The sequence below is a fragment of the Meriones unguiculatus genome, chromosome 5 (genome assembly GCF_030254825.1).
Source record: "Meriones unguiculatus strain TT.TT164.6M chromosome 5, Bangor_MerUng_6.1, whole genome shotgun sequence".
Classification (NCBI taxonomy): Eukaryota; Metazoa; Chordata; class Mammalia; order Rodentia; family Muridae; genus Meriones; species Meriones unguiculatus.
This window is the reverse complement of record NC_083353.1, coordinates 100068489-100087765: the sequence shown is the minus strand read 5'-3', so window position 1 is coordinate 100087765 and position 19277 is coordinate 100068489. Positions and strand designations below refer to the sequence as shown.

The following is a 19277-nucleotide window of genomic DNA, read 5'->3' as shown; positions in this document are numbered from 1 at the left end:
GAGGGACAGAAGGCAGCTCACCCCTGTTGGCTGTATCCTAGATTCCCAGTTTCCTTTAATTATGTGACCCCTAGCAGGTCAACCACAAACCAGATTAAGCCCCACTCCCAAAACTAGCTAGGCAACACAAGTTGGATTCAATGTAGAAAGAAAAGAGAAAGAAGAAGAAAGGACATAGAATAAGTGCAAAGTTTGTGGAACAAAGTAGCAAAATGAAGAGGATGGTTATGTGAGTAGTTGGGGGAGGAATCATGGATATGTTCAAAATACATTGCATTAAATTCTCACCTGCCATGTGGCCTACCTGCAGCACGTGATGTGAAAGTGTTGATGGAGAGTATGGTGGAAGTTGGGGAATGAGCTAGTTCCAAGGCTGGGAGAGGGGGACAGTTGGCTCTGCCTATTGCTGGCTATGGAGCTTGGGTGAACTAGCTGGAGAGTTGGCCAGAGTGGTGTGAGTGCAGGAGAGCTGGTGGATTCACCAAGTCAGCTACCACCTAGGCCTAGACCCATGGCTCTGAGTTGGCCCACCCCAACATCTATCCCATCTATGAACTGCTAGAGTGCACGAAGGGGGTAGGGAGTCTGGCCCTCCAGAACCAAAGCTCTCAGATTTCCACAACATAAGGCAACAACAGGATATCAAAAAAAAAAAAAAAGTCCCATTGAAGATCTAATATTGACATGTAGCAGAAGCCACAGGCCTCAAACCAGACCAGTAACTCATTGCAATGAACATTTACAAGTAAAGACATGGACTAAAAGATATATTGCATGACACACTGCAGCTTCCAAGATGAGATGTTTGTTTGTTTGTTTGTTTGTTTGTTTGTTTTCTTTTGGAGGAGAGGTTGTAAGAGCAGAGAGCAGAGAGTGAATATGGAGTGACAGAGAGATGAGTGGGATTGGAACGCATTATGTGAAATAAAAAAGAATCAATAAAAAGTAAAAAAAAAAGAAAGAAACTACAGGAAAACATTAAAAGTTCTGTCACATCTTTCTATATCCTACTAGCCAACAATTCATATGGTCAAGTCCACTGTTAATAGGATAAGGAAGGGCGATCCTTCCTTATCCACTTCTTGGATAGGTAACAGAGTCATGTGGCAAAAAACAAAAACAAAAACAAAAAAAAATGCAGCTGTCATTGCCTGACATCTTATTTATTTTCACTGACTTTTTGATTGATTTCCCAAACTATAAAGTAAATTCTATAAGCACAAAGATTCTATTTTTCTCACTATCATATCCACAATAAAAAGCTGTACCTAACATGCAGTAGATATTCCATAAATACTGTTGAGTGGATGAGTGAAAATACCAATCTATAAAGCAATCTCTGTGTCTGGAGAAGAGAGTATTAAAGACAAAATGAATAGCACACCCACCTAAGGCGGGACTGAGGGATCAAGAGTAATATTACAATAAAATCATGGACTAGTGAAGAGCTTTGATTTCCCATTGAAAAGGAAGGAAAAGTTATGAAAAGCAAAGAAAATGAAAAATATCCTAGCTGTCTACCAGATCATATATATTCCAATTTCAATGCCATGCAAATCCCTACAAATAAATGGGACAGGGGAGGTCAAAGCTAGACAAAGTCCATTTTAAAGCTCTTATATTGCACTAGTGAGAACCCATAGCCAAAAGCAACTGAGAAACACATGCTTATTTCATAGGCAAACAGCACCATTAAAAAAACACACAAATATAAAATTTATCACAGGGCCTAATAAAAACCGCAGCAGGCCCCAGCACTCTGAATTAATGATCATCAATGAGTGTCACAACATTAGAAACGTGAAAGGCACTTTTTGCAAAAGCAGGCATCGAGAGGAAGGCCTTAAATCAAATCACAGCGCCATGAAAAGGCAAAGGAGAAGTGGAAAGGATAATTTCTCAAAAAGTAACTTTCTGACTGTGAGAATGGATTGATAGTACTATCCGTTCTTTATAGGAAAGTTCCCCACAATGAATTTCCTTGTCATCATGATCTAATATTGGTTACCAGCTATTACTCTCATTCGTCATGTTCCACATCCCCGCCGCAGTATAAACAATATCAGGAATTTCTCCGGTCGTATTTCACAGCACTTCTTGGAGGGGGTGCATTTTGTATTCCAGTGCAAACCAAAGCATTCCAAATCTATCAAGACTCGTAAAAACTATAAATGACCTGCGCAGATGCCCAGCAGTACTGTAAAATGTAGACTGGTTGCTGGAAGCCTCCCCCGCTTTAGAAAATGTACTTATCTCTGCAATCAGATTTAAATTAGGCTGATCTCTGAAACACTCCATCTACACAAAACTGTACTGTTTCTACTCATCCTCTATGCTTTTCCTCCATTGTTTAAGGCAAAAACTCAGATCTGGTTGCCTTCCTTTTTATTCCCCTATAAATTCTCACAGGCTTCCTTTGAATGTTTAATACTTCTGCTGAACTTTATATCATGTCACAAACCTTCGACACCAAACCTCCAGGTGGCAACTATCATCATTATTTGGAAAACAAACCAAGGTTCCATGATATCAAGTTAATTGGCTTGCCCAATATCTCACAATTATTATTTAGGAGAATTGAGACTTCAACTCTGATGTGACTGCTTCAAACCCCTACTCTTAATTTGGCCAAAGCCCATCCCTTGCTAGTTATAAACTTTTGTCACTGCTTGTTTCAGCATTCCAGGTGCTCCATTCTCTTTCCTATGTCCTTAGTCCTTTGTCTGCTGCTGTTGACAGGGTATTTTACACTAGTCTCCTAGTTAGTTTCAGTGACAACTTGACAGAGCCTAGTTATCTGAGAGAGTCTCAAACAGAGGATTGAGTCTATCAGATAGTCTTGTAGCCATGTCTGTGAAGAATTTCCTAAATAATTAATTGATGTAGGTAGGGCCAAGCCCACTGTGGGTGTTCCTGTTGGGCTTGATCTGTAAAGCTAGATGAGCAAACCAAAGAAACAAGCATGGAGTAAGTATTGAATTATGGATAGTTCCTGCTTGAGTTCCTGCCATGACTTTCGTCAATGATGAATTATGACCTGGAAGTCATAAGATGAAATGATCTATTCTGAGTGAAGTATCCCAGAAAGAGAAAGACAAACATGGTATATACTCACTTATATAGATCTACAAGATATGATAAACATAATGAAATCTATACACCTAAAGAAGATAAACAAGAAAGTGGACATGGGGTAAGATGATCAGTCCTCACTTAGAAAGACAAATGGGATGTGCATTGGATGTATGACAGGAGTCTACCGCAGAAGGCATCTGAAAGACTCTACCTAGCAGTGTTTCAGAGCAGATACTAAGACTCATAAACAAACCTTTGGCAGACTGCAGGGAATCATATGAAAGAAGGGGAGTTGGTATGACATGGAAAGGACAGGAGCTCCACAAGGACCAAATATATCTGGGCACAGGGGTCTTTACTGAGACTGACACTCCACCAAGGACCATGTATGGATATAACCTAGAACCTCTGCTCAGATGTAGCCCGTGGTAGCTCAGTAACCAATTGGTTTCCCATAGAAAGGGAAACAGGGACTATTTCTGACAGGAACTCAATGGCAGGCTCTTTGACCTCCCCACCTCCCAAGGGAGGAGTGGTCCTGCTAGGCCAGAGGAGGACTTTGCAGCCAGTCCTGAAGATACCTGATAAAACAGGGTCAGATGAAAGGGGAAGAGGTCCTCCTCAATCAGTGGACTTGGAAAGAGGCAGGGAGGAGATGAGGGTGGGAGGGTGGGATTGGGAGGGAATAAGGGAGCGGGATACAGCTGGGATACAGTTAATAAAATGTAACTAATAACACAAAAAATAAAATTAAATGAAAAAAAGGATGAAATTATCTTTTTTTTCCTGAGTGTTTATCAACACCAACAGGAAGCAAACTAGAACAAGTGATAAGTTAGGTGATTTATAAAAAACAAAATTTATATGTCCAATGGTTCTGGAAGCTCACAAACACAAGAATACTGCACCATGATCTTACAAGAAGCTTCATGTTGGATCCCTCCATGGTTGAAGGGTACATAAAAGGCACAGCAAGAAAGGGGGTTTAAGGTCCCCAAAAGTTGGCTCTTTCTTGGAATGTCTGCATCCATCTGTTCATCATTGAGGAGCTCTTGTGGCCTAATCTCCTCTCAAGAGTTCTATACCTTTACTGTCACGGTGCCAATTCAATTTTAGCATACATTTGGAAGGGTACACACAATCCATAGATAAAATCAGCATTCATTTCTTTATGCCTCAGTGTCTATGACCATATCCTGTTGTGAGTGTGTGTTGGTGATACAAGACTATCCTCTAAGCCAAACTGCCACCATCTTCAACAGATCGGCTGTGTCTGCTTACAAAAGATCATCACAGTCAGGCTTGTTGACCTTTATAAAAACAGTGCTAGGGAGAGTCATGGGACCCTCGCTCAAGAATCTGCCACTCCTCTCAACCAGTTGTCTGCAGTTCTCCTCCAAGATGCTCAAGTAAGTAAGAGGGAAAGGGTTAAGAAAGAGAGACTCAATGCAGCCATGGAAGAGTCACCATCCATGCATGCAGGATGCAGAATTTTCAACATGGCTGCTTTTAAGCCACCTGTGTCCCTACCCACAACCTCTCACCTACCAAGTAAGTCTAATAAAGTCATTGTTTTCCCAGAGTACCTGTTGATGGAACTGTACCTGAGTTTATAGCTGAGACTATAGGAGGAGAGGTATACATTGTTTATATCTCTACAGAGAAGAAATTTTAGCTTTAGTGTTCTTAAACATGACGGAGTGAATGTATATGTGTGAGTTAGAAGTGTGATTGTGGGTGCGCATATTATCATGACAGCACTGTATGTGAGTGTCTGTGAGTGTGAAGATGGGTGTGAGAATGTGTGAGTGTGTATGTGAGGGACTAGTGTGAGCACAAATGTGGTGTCTGTGAGAGAATATGAGCCTGAATGACTGCCTTGTGAATGTGTGTCAATCGCAGAATTTTCGAATGTGAAGGAGCGTTTTGAGAGTGTTTCTGTGTCTGTGAAAAGATGAGCGTGTCTGAGTATGTTTGTGTCCTTAGGGTGGGGTGAGAGTGTGTGACTGTATGCATGTGTGGATGTCTGTGTATAAGCATGAGTGTGAATGTGTCGACTGAGTGTGTGAGTGTGGTTAAATTGTTTTGAGACCTTGTATATTTTGGATATTATCTTTCTGTTGGATAAGAGTAGAAGACATGTTCTGTTCTATAGGTTATCTCTGCACTCTGCTGCTTCTTTTATTGTGCATAAACTTGTCAATTTGACTGAACATAGTTTTTCCATTGCCTGTGCCTTATCCACAAAAACAAGGCCTGTATGAATATTTTACTGTCCCCAGGTTTTCTACCTTTGAGTCTTCGAGTCTTTAATAAGTCTTGAGATGATTGTTCTAAAATGACAGAGGAGTCTGTTTTGCCTTCTGCATGTGTATACTAGTCTGTCGAAAAGCTTTAGCAATGAATATTCTTTGCTTCTTTGTCAAGAATAAGCTGGCTGAGGATGTAAGAGTGCATATCTTGCTCTATTATTCTGTTCCACTGGTCTTTGTGCCTTTCCATACCCAAATGATACTAGTTTTGGTTGGTCACCACTGAGCCCTACAATACATTATTTGAAATCAAGAATTTTAATTCTTTTAGCTTTTGTTCTTTTTATTCAGTTGCTTTGGCTATCTTTTGTGCTTCCACGTTAACTTTACAATTGTTCTTTCTGGTTCTGTGAAGAATGTGATTAAGCCATTGGTAATTCTATGGGGATTATATTCGCTGGCAAATGGCTTAGGGCAGTTCAGCTGCTTTAATAAGATTAATTCTTCCAATCCACGAACACAGGAAGTCTTTCCATCTTTTTTGTGTCTACTTCAATTACTTTCATCAGCATTTTGTGGGTTTCACTGTGGAGATCTTTCACTTCCGTGTTTAAATTTATTACTAGATATTTTTGTAGTTATTATGAATTGTATTGCTAATATGAATTCTTGTTCAGCAAATGTATAAAGGCTACATAGAAAGGCTACTGATTTCATATGTTGACCTTCTATCCTGTTGCTTTTGCTGCAACTGTTTGTCAGACATGAGTGTTTTTTTAATCAGACTTCATGAGCTATTAATTAAAGAACCGCAAAAGGTTCCCAGACCTTAGCACAACTGACACCATATTAGAGACACATTCTGACCTTAAAACCCAGCACATAGGCCCCAGTACCTGCCAAAATGGGGGGAAAATACCTAATGCATTAAAGACATAGTCCACAGTTCCAGAAAGTTCCTAAATGTGCTAACCTTGTTTGACTTTTCTGTCTTTCTTTCTTTCTTTCTTTCTTTCTTTCTTTCTTTCTTTCTTTCTTTCTTCTCTTTTCTTCTGTAGTTTTGCTTCTTGCTAACTGAAGTATAACAACCAAGATATGGGGACATTTTTGCAGAAAAGACTAAGGGCTACAAAGCTCAAGGCTACACAGTTTGGGCAAGTTTCCCTGCAGCTCACAGCCAGCAATAAAAACATTTTTTAAGCTTTAGTTTTAAGACACGGCTGGGATACAGAGTTAATAAAATGTAACTGATAAAATAATAATAATAAAATAAAAAAAGAAAAAAAAAGAGTGTCTGTGTGATAGTCTCTATTGGGCTTACCTCACAATATTCTAGAAGCCCCAGTGAAAATCCTGGAGACTGAAATGCCAGAATACCAGAGGTCTTAGATTCCCCTCTGGGATGATAACACGGAAGACAGACGGTTGTAGAGATTTCACACTGTGAGACAGTCTAAGGCTCCACAAACTTCTCCCACCACTAATACCTCAGAGGTTCCTGATACTTCCACCCTAAAATAAGAAATTACAGAAAGTCACCTGAATCTGTCACTCCTGTGATAAATCTGTTTATGGTACCTTCTTCTAGATATAACACTTAGAAGTGACTTGGTGCGTCCCTAGTTCCGTTGTCTGGAACTCACATGAGATACCACTGGACTCTCTGTTTTAAGACTCTTATGTGGCTACCTCTGATTGTCTTTCCTATTTGCCTGTTGGTGTGTCTCTCTGTGTTTCTGTTGGTTCTAATGATGGGGAGAAAAAACATATCTTAAATGTAAGGGAGAGTGAGCAGCCCCAAGATACCATCAAAGTGCATGTTAAAATACTTGAGGGGGGTTTTCCAGATGGAGATGATTTTGTCCCTGTGAAATTAATTGGCCCTCTTTTGGAGCCAAATAGCCCAGTGAAGGATCTCTGCACCCCCATACAGTTCAGGCCATCTGGACCCCAGCCATCCTAACCAGCTTCCTTACATTGAGCAAGAGCCTTCCCTGGTGCAAGGCTCATTGCTCTGGCAAAGGAGCCAAACACTATGTTAAAAAAGAATAAAAAGTGGACACCCTCGTCTCAGTTCTGATTATAGAGGAAATTCTTTCAGTTTTCCCCTGTATATTATTTTAATGATGGCTATGTGTCCCTTGCTGAAGTATGCGCTGAAGTATGTTCTTAGTTTTCAATCAAAGGTATTTTCTGTATCTACTAAGGTGATCATGCGACTTTTGCTCTTGAGTCTATCTATGTACTCTATAACATCTACTTATTTGCATATGCTCCATCACCATTGTATTCCTAGAACAGAACTAATTTTATCATGGTGTGTGATCTCTTAAAGGCATGCTGACTCCAGTTAGTATTTTAGTATTTTAATTTGAAATTTTCTATCTATATTTATCAGGTTAATTGTGTTTTCTTTTTTCCTGTTGTATCCTTAACTAGTTTTACTGTCAGTATAACACTACTTTCGTACAAAAATGTTGGTGGCATTCTTTTTCTACTTTATGTAATACTTTAAGGGGGGTTGCATTAGTCTTCTTAAAGGGTATGGTAGAGTGCATTGGTGGGTATTTAGCCTTTCGTCGGGGGATTATTATTGCTCCCATCTCATTGTTCACTACGGGTCTATGCAAGTTCTTTGTAGCCCTTTCATTTAATTTTAGTTAGAAATTAAAAATTGAAGCTTTTTAGCATTTCTTGATCTATAGCCCTCAAGCCCTACTCTAGAATGGTTTGCAGGATGTCGGACTTTCTGAATGCATCAATTATTTCGTTTTTATTATATCGTTTTGTCTTTGGCTTTTATTTTTCTTTCTTTTTTTTAATTTTACTTATTTATGTATGGGTTGGTGGCCATGTGTGATGGTATGTTTATAGAGGTCAGAACAACTTTCAAGAATTATTTCTTACCTTTTAGGATGGTGGTTCTAAGGATCAAACTAAACTCAGGTCCTAGGAACTGGTAACAAGTGTCAGGAACTGGATAAAAATGTCAACACTGTGGATGAGAAACTGAGCAAGGAAACTGAGATTTTACAATACAAAACACAAAACAACACAAAAAGCCCAAGCTCAGTTTCTGGCACCCGTGTTGGGGAGCTCACAATCATGACTCATAAGTACAGCTTCTTGGAATCCAATGGCCACTCAACACCTTCACAGAAGTTCTACGAAACTATTTAATGACCGCTACAACTTTGGGATCTTCCTGTGTGTATAAAATTCTTTTAGGTATCTTCTACAATGCTGACTTGTTACTCATGAATTGCTTTAATCTGTGCTTATCTTGAAAGGTCCTTATTCTCCAGTGATACATAAAAGATAACTTTGCTGGCAATAATACCATTTGGGGAGAAGTTATTTACTCTAGGTCTTTGAAATATATCATTAATTCACTTTGTATCCCAGCTGTAGCCCTCTCCCTGTCTGCTTCCAATCCCATCCTCCCTCCCTCTTCTCCTCCCATGCCCCTACCCAAGTCCACTGATAGGGAAGGTCTTCCTCCCCTTCCATCTAACCCTAGTTTATCAGGTCTCATTAGGACTGGCTGTATTGTCTTCCTCTGTGGCCTGGTAAGGCTGGCTCTCCAGCCCGCAACCCCACTCAGGAAGAAGTGATCAAAGAGCCAGCCACTGAGTTCATGTCAAAGGCAGCCCCTATTCCCCTTACTAGGGAACACACTTGGACAATGAGTTACCATGGGCTACATCTATGCAGGGGTTCTAGGTTATCTCCATGCATGGCCCTTGGTTGAAGTATCAGTCTCAGAGAAGATCCCTGTGCCCAGATTTCTTGGTTCTGTTGCTCTCCTTGTGGAGCTGCTGTCCCCTCCAGGTCTTTCTATCTCCCCCTTCTTTCATAAGATTCCTGCACTCTGTCCAAAGCTTGGGTAAATATAGATAGATAGATAGATAGATAGATAGATAGATAGATAGATAGATAGATAGATAGATAGATAAGGGGAAATAGAAATATATCATTAAAACTTTCCTAGCACAAGAGCAACTCTCATAATGCATTCCCCATGACATGCTACTGAGAGAGGTGTGAAGATCGGCAGATCCCGGCTCTGGAGTCTGTTGTTTGCACTCTGATGGTCTCTCACATCAAGCCTTCTTTTTGCAGTGTGTCAGTTGTTCCACTTGTGGGCCTAACTGGAGGTCTCAGGGCCGTCTTCGTGGCTGCAGCAGCAATGATTCTTTATCCTCCCCAGTACTCTGTTCCATTCTCTATGCTAGAATCTGTTGTTTCCCCTTCAAATCTAAACTTCAGCACTTCTGGACTTCCTTGGTCGACTAGCTCTCCTTAAACATTCATTGTATGTATCTCCGCTCTCCCATAGCCACAAACCTGATATTCACCGCCAGTTTTGTGGAGACATAGATAAGAGTCCGGTGTTTCTCACTGGCCATCTTCTTTCTTCTCAACCGCATTTGCAATATATTCAAGGATATTTTCACATTCTAAGTTTGGGATTATGTTTTCTTTTCTACCACTAAATTTTGTTTCACTCTTTTTTAAATTTCCTTTAGCTTATAAACATTTTATCACTTCATTGCTTTAACAAAAAGATTATATGGGCTGGAGAGATGGTTCGGTGATTAAGAGTATTGGCTTATTTCCAGTGAACCCAGGTTCAATTCCCAGCTCATGACAATCTTTAAGTTCAGATCAAGAGATCCATTGCCCTCCTCTCGATTTTGTATGCACTGCATGCACATGGTAAATAGACAAACATGGCAAACAAAACACCCATCACATAAAATAAAATAAAATAAAATAAAATAAAATAAAATAAAATAAAATAAAATAAAATAAAATAAAATAGTCTTTTCTTTTAAAAAGACCAGCAATTGGCCTTTAACCTGGAAAATAATGAAGGCATTTAAAACTACAATTTTTCTTCTGATTGAATACATTATTGTACTACAGATTCAATGCAATTCCCATCAAAATACCAACACAATTCTTTACAGACCTTGAAAGAAAAATTCTCTACTTCATATGGAAAAAACAAAAACCAGAATAGCTAAAGCAATCCTGTACAATAAAAGATCTTTGGAGGTATCTCCATCCCTGATCTTAAGCTATGCTATAGAGAAATGGTAATAAAAACTACATGGTACTGACATAGAAACAGACTGGTAGATCAATGGAATCAAATTGAAGACCCAGATATAAACCCACACACCTACGGACACCTGATTTTTGACAAAGATGCCAAAACCATACAATGGAAAAAAGATAGCATCTTCAACCAATGGTGCTGGTCTAACTTCATGTCTACGTGTAGAAAAATGCAAATAAATACAAATCTATCACCCTACACAAAAATAAAGTCCAAATGGCTCAAAGACCCCAACATAAAACACACTAAATCAGTTAGAAGAAAAAGTGGCTATAACAAATAAAGCTGCTACAAACATGGTTGAGCAAATGTCTTTGTTGTGTACTTGAGCAAATTTTGGATATATGTCTAGGAGTGGTATAGCTGGGTCTTGAGGAAATACTATTCCTAATTGTCTGAGAAAGCGCCAGACTGATTTTCAAAGTGGTTATACCAGTTTACATTCCCACCAGCAATGGAGGAGGGTTCCCCTTTCTCCACAACCTCTCCAGCATGTGTTGTCATTTGAGTTTCTTGATCTTAGCCATTCTGATGTGTGTAAGGTGAAATCTCAGGGTCGTTTTGATTTGCATCTCTGATGGCTAAGGATGTTGAGCATCTCTTTAAGTGTTTTTCTGCCATTCTATATTCCTCTACAGAGAATTCTCTGTTTAGCTCCAGACCCCATTTTTAATTGGATTACTTGATTTATTGCTTTTTAACTTCTTTAGTTCTTTATATATTCTAGATATCAGCCCTCTGTCAGATATAGGGTTGGCAAAGATCCTTTCCCAGTCTGTAGGTTTTGGTTTTGTTCTGATGACAGTGTCTTTTGCTTTACAGAAGCTTTTCAGTTTCATGAGGTCCCATTTATTGATTGTTGCTCTTAGAGCCTGTGCTGTTGGGGTTCTGTTCAGGAAGTTGTCTCCTGTGCCAGTAAGTTCTAGGCTCTTCCCCACTTTTTCTTCTAACCAATTTAGAGTATCCGGTTTTATGTTGAGGTCTCTGATCCACATATCAGCTTTATTTGTAATAGCCAGAACCTGGAAACAACCCAAATGCCCCACAACGGAGGAATGGATACAGAAATTGTGGTATTTTTACACAATGGAATACTACTCAGCAATCACACGAGGAAATCATGAAATTTGCAGGCAAATGGTGGGATTTAGAAAAGATCATTCTGAATGAGGTATCCCTGAAGGAGAAAGACACACATGGTATATACTCATTTATATAGACCTATAAGATATGATAAACATATTGAAATCTATACACCTAAAGAAGATAAACAAGAAAGAAGACCCAGGGTAAGATGATCAATCCTCACTAAGAAAGACAAATGGGATGTGCATTGGATGTAGGAGAAAACAAGTAACAGGACAGGAGCCTACCACAAAGGGCCTCTGAAAGACTCTACCTAGCAGTGTATCAAAGCAGATACTAAGACTCATAAACAAACCTTTGGCAGAGTGCAGGGAATCATATGAAAGAAGGGGGAGTTAGTATGACGTGGAGAGGATAGGAGCTCCACAATGACCAAATATATCTGGGCACAGGGGTCTTTTCTGAGTCTAACTTTCCAGCCAAGGACCATGTATGGATATAACCTAGAACCTCTGCTCAGAGGTAGCCCGTGGTAGCTCAATAACAAATTGGTTTTCCCTAGTAAGGGGAACAGGGACTATTTCTGACAGGAACTCAATGGCAGGCTCTTTGACCTCCCCACCCCCAAGGGAGGAACAGTCCTGCTAGGCCACCCATTTTTACTATTTTATTATCTTACACTATGTTACTTGATTGTGTGTGGTTTTTTTCTTTTTTAATTTTTAATTTATTTTTTTCTCTTATATTACATCCTAACAAATGAGTTTTCCCTCATTCCTCTGAGTATGTGTTTTTAACATAGTCTGTTAAGGTGTGTTGGTTTTCTGGTTTGGTTTGGTTTGCTTTGGTTTGGTTTGGCTTGGTTGGGTTTGGGTTGTTTTTTGTTTTGGGGTTTTTGTTTTTGTTGTTTACCAAAACACCACGTGACAGAACCTGTAGATTTAATGAATACATTTAGTTCATTATCACCTAATATCATAAACAAAACATAGTCTATGACTTCCTTGCTACTGTATATTTTCTTTGTTTTTCTACTTTGTTTTGCTGAGTTGACCTTTTTCTTGTTTTCTCTGTTTGCCTGTAGGAATAATCTGTCTAGTCCTTCATACCTGTTAACTGGAAAGTTCTTCTGCCTATTTCCAATTTGCTAATGTCTCCTTTCCCTTCTCTAACATCAATATCCTTAGACAACATGAAAGAACTCCTGAAAAGAGTATTACTGGACATATACATCTAAGTTCATTTTTAGGACAGTTAAGGCTGATTATTACTACCAAAAAACAATCTTTGCCACATTCTCATACCCAGCAATAAAATCAGTGAAAAATCCATTTTATGTCTTTCTTATTTTACTATACTTCATTCTCCTTTCTTCCATGATTTGATGCGAGGCTTAAGAAAGTGATTTAACTTCTAACACTATAAATTTCCCCCATATGAAATAACTATAATAATACCTAATGCACCTTGTGCCAAGCTTATGAGAATTAAATGGCACCATGGCTATAAAAGCTTGTTAATAAAGATAAAGCTTTAGTATCATTTTTAAAAAAAAACCTGATTTCTTCTTATACCAAGACATATTTCTTAGAAGAGTAGTCTTGTAAGAGAGTTCAAGGGATAAATATAGTTCCTGAAAGTATATTTGGAAAATTCTCTCTGCTATCTTCCGCTTTGAGATTATAAATTCATATATAGACAGTAAAATCTTAGGGAAGTCCTAAAATTTAAAAGAAAATCTCTTTATTGTAGCTTAGTACTGCATTTATACAGACCTCCCTTTGATTTTGAGCTTACTCATTTATTTTGAGCAGATTATCTTAAGACTCTGGAAATGAAATCATTCATGTTTCCTAAATATCTTTGGGTTGACTGGTTAGCATTTTCTCTACTGACAACCAATGACAACATTAAAACCACTACAATAAAAGAAAAATATGCATTTTTTTACTATTGTACCACTAAACACCTAAAACAATGATTGGCATGTAGTAAGCACTCAAAATAATTTGCTTTAGTTATCAAGAGGTCATTGTGTGTCAGACCCAGTAGTGAGCATTTCACAGATGTTACCTCATTCAATCTTCAGGAAAACTATTATGGACTGACTTGTGCCCCATATACTAGAAGTTATACACATATATACAAATATATATATATATATTTGTGTGTATATATATACACACACACATACATATATATATGTGTGTGCGCATATGAATATGTATGTGTATGTATATGTATGTATATATGTATGTATGTATATATATATGTATGTATGTATGTCCCTAACATTGCTATATTTGATAAAAGACTTTTAAGAAAGCAATTAAGTTCAAATAAAATCATATAATGGGACAAATAACCCCCATAGCGAGAAGGAGAACCAGGGATACGCACACAGCATGCCACAATACAGTGAGAAGGCAGACAACTGCAACCAAGTAGAGAGACCATCTCAGAAACTAGCCATTCAGGTACCTCCATCTCAGACTTACAAACCGTAACTGCAAAGAAGTTATTCATTTAAACCACCCGGTTCGTAGTGTTGTTAAAGAATCTCTTACTGACAAATACCTATCAGAATAATAATAATAGTTTCATCCTATTTTTAAGATTTAAAAAAGGGTTTGGGTATAGAGACACGGTTTGGTTCCTAGTACCCATATCATGGCTTACCACCCATAACTACAGTTTCTGGGCATTTGATACTCTCTTCTGACCTCTGTGGGCACTGAATACATGTGTGCACATATATACAAGAAGACAAAATACCCACACACATTAAATGATAATGATAATATTATAATAATTTAAGTGATATTTAAATAGTTTAAACAATTTCATTAATGTCACCACTGTTAATCTCTGGTTTGAGGAAATTTTGATAGATGAGACAGTGAGAGAGGTAGAGAAATGTTTAACACATAATCTTTTGTAGATGAGCGCGCAAGTATTGAGTTCCAAGGTGACATTTTCACACCTACATTTCTTTATACTTTGATCTTAATCACTATTCTCCTCCACTGTACTCCCTTATGCTCCATGGTTTTTTTTTATTTATTTATTTTTGTGTGTATGTGTGTGTTGTTGTAACTCAGGATCTTGCTCTTGTAACTCAGGCTGGCCTTAAAGTCACTACATAGCCCAGGCTGGATTCTAACTCATAATCCTCCTGCCTCAACCTCCTACATGCTAGAATTACAGCTGTGAATGACCACACTTGGGAGTTATATCTTTTGCATAGTAAATTGCACTTATAGGCATGCGTCAGGAATTGTATCCTTACAAGAAAATTGTTGTTTTTTTTTTTTTATCATTTCCAAGGTGAGAGTGTTAATTGCATGACAGAATCCCATGACCTACATCTCAAGCAGTGGAAAAATATCTCTGATAGACCAAAGAGCATCCTATATCCCTATTACCACTGAGAACAGCAGCTCATCTTTGGGTTTGTCCCTTTCAGTCAGTTCCATGGTTTGGATGTGCTTACTGTCCAAAGAACAGCATACTAAAGGCTTCTTTCTAAGCTGTTAGCCCTGGGAGGTGCTGCGGACCTTCAGAAGTGAGAAGTTATTGGAGCCCCTTTGGTCATTCCCTAGATGGAGACAGTAGCCCTTTTTGTCAGTTCTGTTACTCTGCTTTGTAGCTCATACTGTGAGCAGTTTGCACTGGCACATGCTCCCACGATTGCCATCTGGCACCCTCACCAGAGACCTAAAGTAATGAGATCATCTAATTTTGGACAGAAACCTCCAGAACTATGACATAAATAAACCTTTTTCTCCTTATAAGTTAATTGCCTCCATATTTCACTGCAGTAATGCAAAGCAGACTAACAGAATCAGCAAGCAAAAAGAGTATAATTCTTCACCTGAATCTACCAGCTATCAAAATAAAAACAAATAGTCAAGGGTCAAGTAGGGCACTTTGTCCCTTGAAGTTCTCAAGTACAAAACAACAACAGCAACAAAAATGTTTAAAATACTTCGTGCTGAACTCTGAATGAAGAGTAACTCCCAAATATGCATGGTTATAGTTCTATTATGTTCTAATTCCCAAAACTGCCAATATTGCCAAATAACTGAACTGTGTTTTTCATTTATACACATATGCACACCTGTGATGAAGAGAAGTTGGCTGGTTGGTTGGTTGGTTGGTTGTTTGGTTGGTTGGTTGGTAGGTTGGTAGGTTGGTAGGTTGGTTGGTTGGTTGGTTGGTTGGTTGGTTGGTTGGTTGGTTGAAAAGCAGTATCACTATGTATTCAAAGCTAATCTAATCTTTCTGATGCCTCAGCCTCCAAAGCACTGAAATTACAGGTATGCAATTACATGCCTGGCTACCTGTGGGTAATATTTGACTTATAAGAGCTGAAGAGATGGTTCAATGGTTAACATCACTGGCTACTATTCCAGAGGGTTTAGTTCCTAGTACCTACATAGAGGCTCAAAGCCATCTATAATTCCAATTTCAGGGGATCCAGTGGCCTCTTCTGGTCTCTGCATCCACTAGGCATTCATGGGGGTGCACGGATATACATGCAAGCAAAACACCCATACATATAAAAGTAAATAAATCTTGTTTTAAAAGTTAGACATGATAAGAGATTAAAAACAATAATAATCTAGCAGCACCATGACAAAACTATTTTGCAGGTCTAGTGGGCTGATTCAGTCAGTGTGCAGTGTTTGCCTTACAAATAAAATATCCTGAGTTCCAACCCCAGAAGCCAGGTAAGAAAGCCAGGTGCCAAGGTCCACACTTGTAATCCGCACACTAAAGAAGCAGAAGCAGGCAGAGCTCTGTGAGTTCGAAGCCAGCCTGGTCTACATAGCAACTTCCAGGGCTCCATGGTGAGACACTGTCTCAAGCACAAATGTTATTAATTGTTTATCAATAGCATTTATTAGTGGGATTTTTCTATTTAATGCTTCTGGGCTACAACTGAATGCCAATAACTGAAATCATTAAAAGGGAACCAGCAAGTATGGCTCAAAGCAACTACAAAGAAGCATTTGTCTAAACATTTCTGAACAATCGCTTGCTAAGAAAAACCTAGCTTTATGCATTGAACAAAAGATAAAATCCCCAGCCTGCCTTTGTCCTGAATCTGCGATACTTAGGTCCAGTCTGAATAAATCTCCCATGTGCAAAAGCTGAACCATGTGGAGAACCGGAAACAACCCAAGACAAAAAATAACCAGCTTTCACATGAGCATAATTCATTGTAACTAAACAAAGAAAGTAGCATTTCATAAACATTCAACTAGAGTCTAGCACTCAAACAGTGTAATCCAATTCATGGACACAATCACAATGTATGGAAAACATAATGCTTTTTAGGAAACCTTTTGAAAATCCCAAGAGGAGAAGATTCTATTCACACTATCTTTTCATTGACCTTGTTAGAACACTGAGACAAGAAACAGAAAATAGAAACCCATGCCTAAAAGATACCATCGGAGGAGCTAGTGGAAGGAGGCTGCCAAGGGATGGATAGATAGATAGATAGATAGATAGATAGATAGATAGATAGATAGAAGATAGATAGATAGATAGATAGATAGATAGATAGATAGATAGATAGATAGATAGATAATAGTGAGCTACTCTTTCATAATATAATCTCATAGAGTACAATAGTCTATGTGATTCTTGTATACAAATTAGGGGAAATCAGATGCCCTGAAACTTAGTATTAACAGTTGATATGAGGGAGGAGAGAAATCTAGCTCACAGGGTGAGGTGTTTGCCATGTGTTGGCATGTGTTGGCCCATTTATAATACCAGTGTGCAGAGGTAGACCTGGAATCCCCAAGTCCAGCTCACTATCTGGACTGGCTGGAAAGAGGGGTCCAGGTTCTGCAAAGGTGATTTCTCAGTGGATAAGGTAGAGAACAATAAACAAAGATACCTGATACCTGCACATATGTGTGAAAAGGCACACATGTAAACATGATCCTGCACACTTTTATGCACATATGTGTACAAAAATAATAATAAATACTTGGTAGACATTTTGGCTGAATGCTGATGTATATAGGAAACAGAACATGTAAGGTCACCGTGCTAATAGCTGAAGTTTCCTAATAGAAGACTCCGTTTTCATTTGAAATCAAAGAAACCAATGTCTTAGAAGTTTAACATTATCCTAATCCCTATATCACAGAGATATATAATTAGTGTCCTTGATTTAACAATATTGTAGCCAGAGTGAGAAGACATTCATCTGATGACTACATATCTTCGTAGTCAATTTGAAAATGAAGAACTAAGCTAAGGAGCCTCTCGGAGAAACCTAAAAAGAAACCAGACATGTAACCATGACCATGCCATCTCATTAAGCTGTAAACTTGCTAAGAGGGATCTGAAAATTATAACTGAGATAACTGAGGGCCTGAACAGCAAACCAACTGCAATTGGTATCTCCTAAGAAACTAACATGATATCATTATCATCATAGAGTTACACTGTCCTCAATTAATACAACCTTATTTCCTTCCAATAAAATTTAAAGTAGCCTAACTCACAGAATTGAAAAAAAAAAACATGAAATGGTATCTTTTTAATAAATCTCACCAACATACTGATAGAGAATCCCATTAAAATGCTGTCCTAACCCACACTCCCTCTCTCTCTTCTCGTGTATCTATATCTAGGAAGACATCAAAGAATTTGGAGGAGCTAGTATATATTTGTTCAACCAGCATACAAAATGATAGGCTTCATTATGCCATTCTCGTGTATAGTTTATTCCTGTTGGTCTTCCTTCTTCCCCTTCTCCCTCCCCCTCCACCCTTCTTTCCCATGCCCTTCCACTCTCCATAGTCCCCTTTCTGTATTCATATTGCATGTTCTATTACCCTCCCTGACTTGCTATAGACTTCTTTTTCCCATGCCATGGTCCCCTTTCTAGTTTCACAGCTGCTCTGGTTTGAATGAGAATGTCATGCAATGTCATAGGCTCAGGTATTTGAATACTTGCTCCTCTGTTGGTGACACTGGGGAAGTTTAGGAAGTTCACCTTTGCAGCAGGAACTATGTCATTGAGGATAGACTTTGAGAGATTATAACCTGGTCCCACTTTCAGTTCATTTTATCTGTTTGGTGTTTGTGATTAAAGCTGTGGTCTCTCAGCTTCCTGTACCTTCCACCTTGCCTGCTGCTTGTTGCCATGCCTCCTTGCCATAATGGATGCTTAGCTGTTTGGAAGTATAAGCCAAAATAAACTCTTTCTTCTATAAGTTGCTTGGGTCATAGTGTTTTATCACAAGTACAGAAAAGTAACTAATACAGTAACCTATAGTCCAATTCACTATAAAAAGAAACAGATAGATAAAAATTAAAAGTATGCTAGAGAATAAGCAGGATTTATCTTTTCAGTCTCACTTACCTCAGTTGATATAATAATTCCAAGACCCGTGCTCACTTCGGCAACATATATACTAAAATTGGAATGATACACAGAAGATTAGCATGGTCCCTGCGCAAAGATGACAGGCAAATTCGTGAAGCATTCCATATTTTTAAACAAGACCCAACAATCTGTTGCATAAAAGAAATACACCTAAGTCACAAAGATAGACATTACCTGAGAGTAAAGGGCTGGAAGACGGTTTTCCAAGCAAATGGACGCAAGAAGCAAGCAGGAGTAGCCATTCTAATATCTAATAAAATAGATATTCAACCAAAATTAATCAAAAGAGATAGGGAAGGTCATTTCGTACTCATCAAAAGAA

At 38.5% G+C, this 19277-nt stretch overlaps 1 non-coding gene across 1 annotated transcript; it reads left to right on the top strand.

The window, feature by feature from the left end:
• The first annotated feature begins 18959 nt into the window (after positions 1-18959).
• Positions 18960-19066, top strand: LOC132654494 (U6 spliceosomal RNA). The gene has a single exon (XR_009592134.1). It is a non-coding gene; the product is annotated as a U6 spliceosomal RNA (small nuclear RNA).
• Positions 19067-19277: the final 211 nt, after the last annotated feature.